This window comes from Pantherophis guttatus, chromosome 3, assembly GCF_059756535.1.
Source record: "Pantherophis guttatus breed Tessera chromosome 3, ASM5975653v1, whole genome shotgun sequence".
NCBI classification, from domain to species: Eukaryota; Metazoa; Chordata; class Lepidosauria; order Squamata; family Colubridae; genus Pantherophis; species Pantherophis guttatus.
Window position 1 is genome coordinate 146276954 of NC_142065.1, and position 8020 is coordinate 146284973.

The window sequence follows — 8020 nt, forward strand, 5'->3', positions numbered from 1 at the left end:
TCCTTTTCTTAGATGGGCTTCACTCTTGCTTGCAAAGCCCTATTTGCTCTCAACAGAGCTGTAGATTACTCTTAGAAGGTCCTTCATTCAGCTTTACCATAAAGATTGGCCTGCTTGACAGCAGTTCAGATTTCTATTGAGGGATTACAGTATTAAAATTTCTGAACCCTCCCACCACATTAAGGTAGCAAGAATACTTAACAATAAAGATTACAATACATAAAGCATTGATCTTTACAGTATGATTATGAATCATACTGGATGGATATTTTTTTCAATGGATATTGAAAAAAAGGGAAAAAACATCTTTGGTTTATGAACTGTGATGGTTACTTCATAGTACCAGAGATCACAGTTGAATTAAACAGTTGTGGACCAGATAAAGATTTATTGCTCCCTTGAAACAATAGCAGCAGGCAAAACCTCACATAATTTGGACATGGATTATGAAATGTTCAACTAGAAAAATAATTTTGCTTGGCAAAGCTGAGTGATGAGATCCAAGAGATTATTGAACTTTTCTTGGAGGAGCTGCGGATTATTGATGGAAACAGCAAGATGTTTAGAGTTTGTTCATGTAGCTGAGCTCATTTTTATAGCAGCAAACAAAATATAATGTACGAAAACCATACCTGATGACCTGTGTGAATTTATCAATTCACTTTTACAACTTTCTACATTGATGCTCAGCCTTACCTCTGAATGGCAGCAAATCCCAAGTTAATTAACCCAAGTTAATTATGCATTGCATTATGCAAATAAATTATTATTTATCTCCTTACACTTAATTTCAGTGAGATTTTAAAAATGTAAATATGTCTGTGAGAAAGAAAATGTCTGTCTGTTCACATTGTTCACATCATTTATGAGTTGAAATCCTTGCTTTTACTTTTACTCCTTTTACTTTTGATTTAAATTCAAAATCCCCAGTTATTACGGCCTTTCCTTCTTGGGTAGCTCTTCCTAGTCTCTTAATCATTGTATTTGCTCTTTTCCAGTTGTAGAAGATTGTTTCTCAGGTGGAGTGTTGATCAAATGTATAAGGAGCCACTTGGGAGTAAAACCATCTGCAGATTTCAAGAGAGACTTTTCATAATTATTTCTCTCGGGATGGGGGTGCCTTAAGTCCATATTAATATGGGGGTTAAAAGCAACCAAACATGTCGTGCTAAAAAAGTTATACCCCTGAATTCGGATCTGATGCCACTAAAAAACAGCAGTCTAATCTTTTCACCACACTTAAAAAAATATTAGTTAAATAAAACTCAAGTGAATTTTATTAAGCTGTTCTTTGGATTTTAGTTGAATGGTGCAAGAGGCTTAAAAAAACCCCCACAAAGATCTTGCATAGTTGATCCTATGCAAAAGAATATAAATTTGGGAAATATAAGCTGAAGAATCAGTTCACATCAGATTTAATAGTTGCCAAAAAGGGATTTTGTGTTGCTTTGTCCCACTTCTTAGAGCTGAAGAGGACATACAACTATCTTATTTACCCTGTATTAAACTTCATTTTGAAGCATCTAGACCACACTTGGTCCAGATTAGTATCTTCCATATGTGAGATTACATCCCCAAGATCTTTTGTAATGGCTATACAACTATAGTTGAGAAATTTTAGAATTGAAGATCATATATACTAAAGTGCCAGGGTTAGGGAAAATTGCACTAGAGAAAACCTGTAACCAAATAGATTCTAAATTATCGGTAGAAAATGAAATACATCAGGCCTCCCCCCTCCCCCCCAACTCTGTTAGATCATAAAATGGCACTAATGCTAGGAGGCCTACATTTATTTTATTATTTATTTATTTATAAAATTATATAGGCCGCCCATCTTATCTCAAGATAACTGATTTGGGATTTTATTAAATCTCAGGTCTCTTCTGCTATTGAGCTATTTGTATATATAGTGACTAATTTTTTCACAGTGTATTTCTATCCAAATCATGTTTCCCTTCTGGTTTTATGCAATCATTGTTCAGTTTTTCATAAGCCCCTGCAAATTTAAGCTGAATTCCTTTGGTCCAATTCTCCAGTGAGGAAGAGTATTGGCTGTGGGAGATGATAGTGTCATTGGGGCAGTGGTGAAATCCAAATTTTTTTACTACTGGTTCTGTGGGCATGGCTTGGTGGGCATAGCAGGGGAAGGATACTGCAAGATTTCCATTCCCACCCCACTCTGGGGCCAGCCAGAGGTTGTATTTGCCGGTTCTCCGAACTACTCAAAATTTCCACTACCAGTTCTTCGAACTCCTCAAAATTTCCACTACTGGTTCTCCAGAACCTGTCAGAACCTGCTCGATTTCATCCCTCATTGGGGCCTCTAAAACAATATACATCCATCATTGTTACCATTACACAAACTATGAACGTTGAGAACTGCTTTCTGAATTTTCAGGCTCTTTAAAAAACACTATATCTTTTTCCTTATCTGTTGTATCTTTTTAGACTGATGCTTCGGAATATCTTTTTTTAAATTATTCTATAAAACACTCTGGAAAAATGGGAGCTAGAAAATTGAGTGTATGAGTATTCCTTAACTTACGACCATAATTCCTTAACATACGGTCAGAATTTCCACTGCTAAGCAAGGCTGTTAAGTGAATTGAGCCTGATTTTATAATCTTTTTGCTATGTTAGTGAATCCCCCTTTTTGCTTGTTTTCGTGGCTGTCCCTGGTATACTAAGGTTTTTCCCCCAAAACCAAATTTCAAATGTTAATACAGTGGTAATATTTATTTCCCTACAGTATTTATGTCCTACTCTTTCTCTGATGACGCAAAAGGATATATAAAGAATTGTCATCTAATTATCTCCTTGCTGTAACAATCCTGTACAATAGATTAGGCTGAGAGTGAGTGACCTAAAATCACCCAGTGAACTCTACAATTGAATGGGTATTTGTACTGAGGTCTTAAGCAATATATATACTGGCTCTTAGACTTAGGAACCATATGTACCACAAATGCTTTCAGGAAGATCCAGAACATTTCCTGGCATTTTGTTCCTGACAAACAGTGGATGATAGGGGTGGGAGCACTTAGAGATCCTGTTGTGTGTTTGCCACAGATAGAAGATATATTGAAAGAGTCGAATGAGTTACATCATAAGGCTTGGCCTATTTACTTTCCAATGAGTATTACTTTCAGGTAGGTAAACAAAGTATTGTAGATAAAAAATATATTGCCCTGCACCTGCAGCTTTTACAATGCTACTTTCAGTAATAGGCTGTCAGGTACCTAGCTGCTTAACAGCTCTTAAATGTTGTATTGGTAACCAAATTCATCATTTCCTTCCATTGGTTCTTGCAAGGAATCAGTTTTTAGATTTTTGTTCTGTTGGTTTCATAGCTTTAAACTTTGAGGTGAAGGAAGATCACATCCTACTACACATTTTTAGAGTAATTAAAAGTGACATTGGATTGCTTTCAGAATTTAAGAAGAGATGGTCCTTCAAAGTTAAATTTGCATTACGTATTCAGCCAGGATTCAAGGAATTCAGATTTAGTGCATTCGGCAAGACCTTTCCATGACTTCGTTCTCATATCTGAGCTAGGAATTTGGCTTCTAATAAGCCATATTAATTAAGACCAGGGGGTGCATAAACTAGAAAATATGTTTCTTCTTGAATATGGATGACACCTGCTGAACTATTTTGAATTCACTGTGGTTTGGCAGAAACAAAACCTGAAACATTTTGGTTTCCAGGATTTGACTCAAAGAAACACCTCCTCTGTACCCTGCTGCCAAGAAAACCTTTCAGCCTTTTGTTCTTTCTCCCTGCTCCCCCCTCTTAACCAGAACAAAGTATTTTGGCCTGTGTGTAGAAGTGAGCTTTGTTTTGTTCTGCATCAGGATTAAAATGTGTAATCAACTCAAAAACAACTTTTCTGTATATATTATTGTTTCATACATGGAATGTCTTGCACGTCCTTAGTTAACACTATCCATTGAATGGTTCATTTGATTTCAAAATCAATTCATAGTTTCATTCATAGCTCATTGTTGGACAGCCATATTTATGCAAAAAAAAAAAAGTGCTATTTAGTTTGTTAGACTTACTCTTCAAGTGAAATGGGAAATTAGCATGAAGACCAGCTTCAAATACAACATTTATTTCCAACAATACTTCACCTGACATATCACCTTCTTGGAGAAATGGGTGGTATATATATATTATTACACCCACCCACCCCTACCTCAGAGGTATTCTAAGAAATTAAATTACTGTTCTAAGTCTGGTTTATAAGACAGAATAAGATAGAGGTCTGGATTTGGATACCACATATGTGCATGTTCATTTGTTCCTGTTTGTAGGAGCAGCCAAGTAGATTGAACCAGCTGAACTACCATATGTGCACTAATATTTGCCTCATTCCTGATTAAGTCAAAAATCTTATAGTTCTGGCTCAAAATGATACATATACTTTTTTCACATAAATCTATTCACTTTCCTTCAAACATAGGTAAAGGTGGAACATCATAGACATTAGCATTTTTTAAGATAGTTCTATTAAAAAGTATCATTTTTTAAAGATGTACTTCTACAAAGTATTGAAGGGACACCAACACATTTTAATAGTGTTTAGTAGAATTTAAGGCTTATCCAGACAATTTATCAAATACATCTCCACTTGTGTTTTAGATTTTCTGGAACAAACCCTACATTTTAAAATAGGAAATTAAATGGTAAGGATTGTAACATCTACTAAGAGGTCACTTATTTTACCCTCCGTAGGAGTAAATAAAACAGTTTTTTTTTCCCATCAGAAGACAGCTGAGCACCACAAATCCTTGGAAGTGATTGTTTCTATAGATGGCTTATCATGATGTTTGAAACCAGCAACACTTGCTAAGAAATATCACATTTTCATTTCATCCTTATTGAAATTAATGGGAGTTATACTGGAACAAATGGGCTCTTCCAAACACTAAATTAAAACTGCATTGACATTTGATGAGATTTATCTTTTGAATAAGACTTTGAGCTATAAATAAAGAAGTTTGGGTATGCGGTGTCACTTCAGCCATTGCATGAAATGCATATTGGTGACATTTAGCCCATTCATGAATTGCAATCATTCTAAACGTAAGTACTTTGATTTAATGGGATTGGAGTCTGAACAATGAGTCACAAATCTTATAAGCAGTGAGAGGCGAGTTTCAGGATCAGCTCTCTTAAAGTGATGAATTGAAATATAATGACTGCAACAGGCACAAATGCTCATAAATCAACTTAATAGAATAATTTTGTGAAGTGACAAGTTAAAAATTAAAATCTATCTTAATTTTCTTAAAATAATGGGCTAAAAATAGCATGAAATATGGAGTCATGTAAAAGGACAATTGAAATATGGGCAGTCCTCAACTATTCATTTAGTAATCATTCATTTACAACAGCACTGAAAAATGTGACTTACAACCAGTCTTTGCACTTACGATAGTCGCAACATTCATAATGATATTAAATGATACGATATGATGATTAAAATTCAGGAGCTTGGCAACGTATTTGTGACAATTGCGATGGCTCAGGGTCATGTGATTGCCATTTGCAATCTTCCCAGATGTCTTCCAACAAGTATTCTGTAAATGTCCATGTGATTCATTTAACAATGTGGCAAAAAAGATTGAGAAAGTAATAACTTTAAAGTGGAAACTTCACCTTTGAATATAAATGACTGCATCTGAAATCTCAAAAGCAGGTTTATGGGCATTCCCACAAAATGGCCACCATGATGGATAGGTGTGGTGAGATGAAAAATCATTATTAGAGGGCAAATTAGAAAGTTGTTCTCAACAGTCTCTTGGTGCTCTCCATTTTTTAACTGACTTTTTTCCTGAAAAGTCTTTTATGAGCCATGGTGGCACAGTGGTTAGAAGGCAGTACTGCAGGCTACTTCTGCTGACTGCTAGCTACCTGCAATTTAGCAGTTCAAATCTCACCAGGCTCAAGGTTGACTCAGCCTTCCATCCTTCCGAGGTGGATAAAATGAGGACCCAGATTGTTGGGAGTAATATGCTGACTCTGTAAACTGTTTAGAGAGGGCTGTAAAGCACTCTTTATATAAATCTAAGTGCTATTGCTATTGCTGTTGCCCATTTTTAATTTCTTAGAATACCTCTGAGGTAGCTGTGTGTGTATAATAAAATATATATACCACCCATTTCCCCAAGAAGGTGTTATGTCAGGTGAAGTATTGTTGGAAATAAATGTTATATTAGAAGCTGGTCTGCATGCTAATTTCCCATTTCACTTTTTAGATATTGGAAGCTAAGTAAAATGATGGTACATGGACCCTTATAGATGCAAGGAAGATACCTATAATTATGGGGGAGGGACTAGCCTTTCAAGAGAGATTAGCTAGTTTAGAGAATGCTAATCCCAATGAAATGGCTGGATTATCAAAAATGTAGTCATGTTTAGCGCTGATCCAATACAATCTGTAAGACTGAGGTTTAATGAATTTCAGCAAGACAGCTGGGCTTGCATATCACAGTAGGCCAGAAAATGTATAAATCATATTTTTGAAAGCAGGGTAGGGTGTGGAGAAGGGGTATTAAAACAAACAAAGTTCATAGTTGTGACCACACAATCCAAACCAGCCCCTTTTTTACATCCACCACATGTTTATTATATGTGTAAAAAATAAGTGGGATCTTGGTGCACTCAATTATAAACCTGTTCAGATTATTGAAAAATAGAAGCTTGATTTAAAAATAAAAAAGAAACTAATGTTTTGGCTGACCACAAGGTAATTCTGGTTAATGCAAATATCTTTAGAGCTAAAAATCTATCCAGATACTGAAAAATATTGGAGCTCAGAAAAAATTCTATACAAAAAAATAATTCCCACAAAAACACTCAACCATAAGAAGCATAAAATAATCCTAGTGCAGGTTCCTGGCTAGACTGTTACAAATTACTTCAAAAATTGTTTTCAGAAGCTGACAATTGCGTCTACTTCAAATTATTTGGACTTTCCTGTAGATTCCTGGACATTCCAGGAATTTATTAGGGGATATTTGGGGAAATAGTAAAGCCCACATTCCAGCCTCATAGTTATTTTGACCTCTATTCTAAAAGGACTAGATCTTTTTCTAAGCAAGAGGCTGGGTATATGGTCTCTTGTGAAAATTTGGATTAGGCATATCTAAATCAGCAGGTTGGCCATCTATGAATGACTGCCTCAGGCCTACATGCTCAAAACATAGTCTTTAAAATTTGTTTGGATTGTAAATTAAATTTTAAATTGGGAATCCAAGATTACACTCGCTGCAAATTAAAAATTACAAATGAATAAGCAATGATCTATAGATGTTTAATGATTTAAAGATCATATATCAAAATATTATTGGCTACTTGGCTTTTTTTGTGTAGTTGTCAGTGCCTGGTTGAACATATACAATAGTCTTTTTTTCAGGAAACGTTATCAAAATGTAGTATTTGTTATGTCAGCCATCTTGTCTGCAGCTTTTTCTTCTATCCATGATGGTTTTTTAAGAATTATAATATAATTCATAAAGATGGAAACAACATGTTTTCAATCTGTAATTTAAAGGATGCTATGTAGACAAAAATAAATGACAATAATAGAGCCTGAGGCCTCGGGGACTGACATTAAAAAACATCATGCTGAAGTCAACAACTTCAGTATTAAAATTAAAGCTTTCAAACTCGTAGGGCTCTGTAGCAGGACTTTAAAAATCAGGTAGCCCATCATTCCAGCAATATTTCTGCCAGTGCTAAATTTATTCTTTTCCATTTATAAGCCATCTTTTTTTTACATAAAGTCGCAAATCAAAATAGTTTGCAAAAGGAATGTTTCAAAAATATCTTTTTTCTCCCAAACTTGGAAAAGAAATCCTATAGTTAAATGTCAGCATTTTGGGAAGCAGGTCCTGCCCATCCTGTAGGTTTTTCTTGTACATTTTTATTTCTAAGAGAAAAAGGATTGTTACTAATTTTTGCATGCATGATTTCTTACTGTCTTACTGAGGAAGGGAGGCTGTAGGTT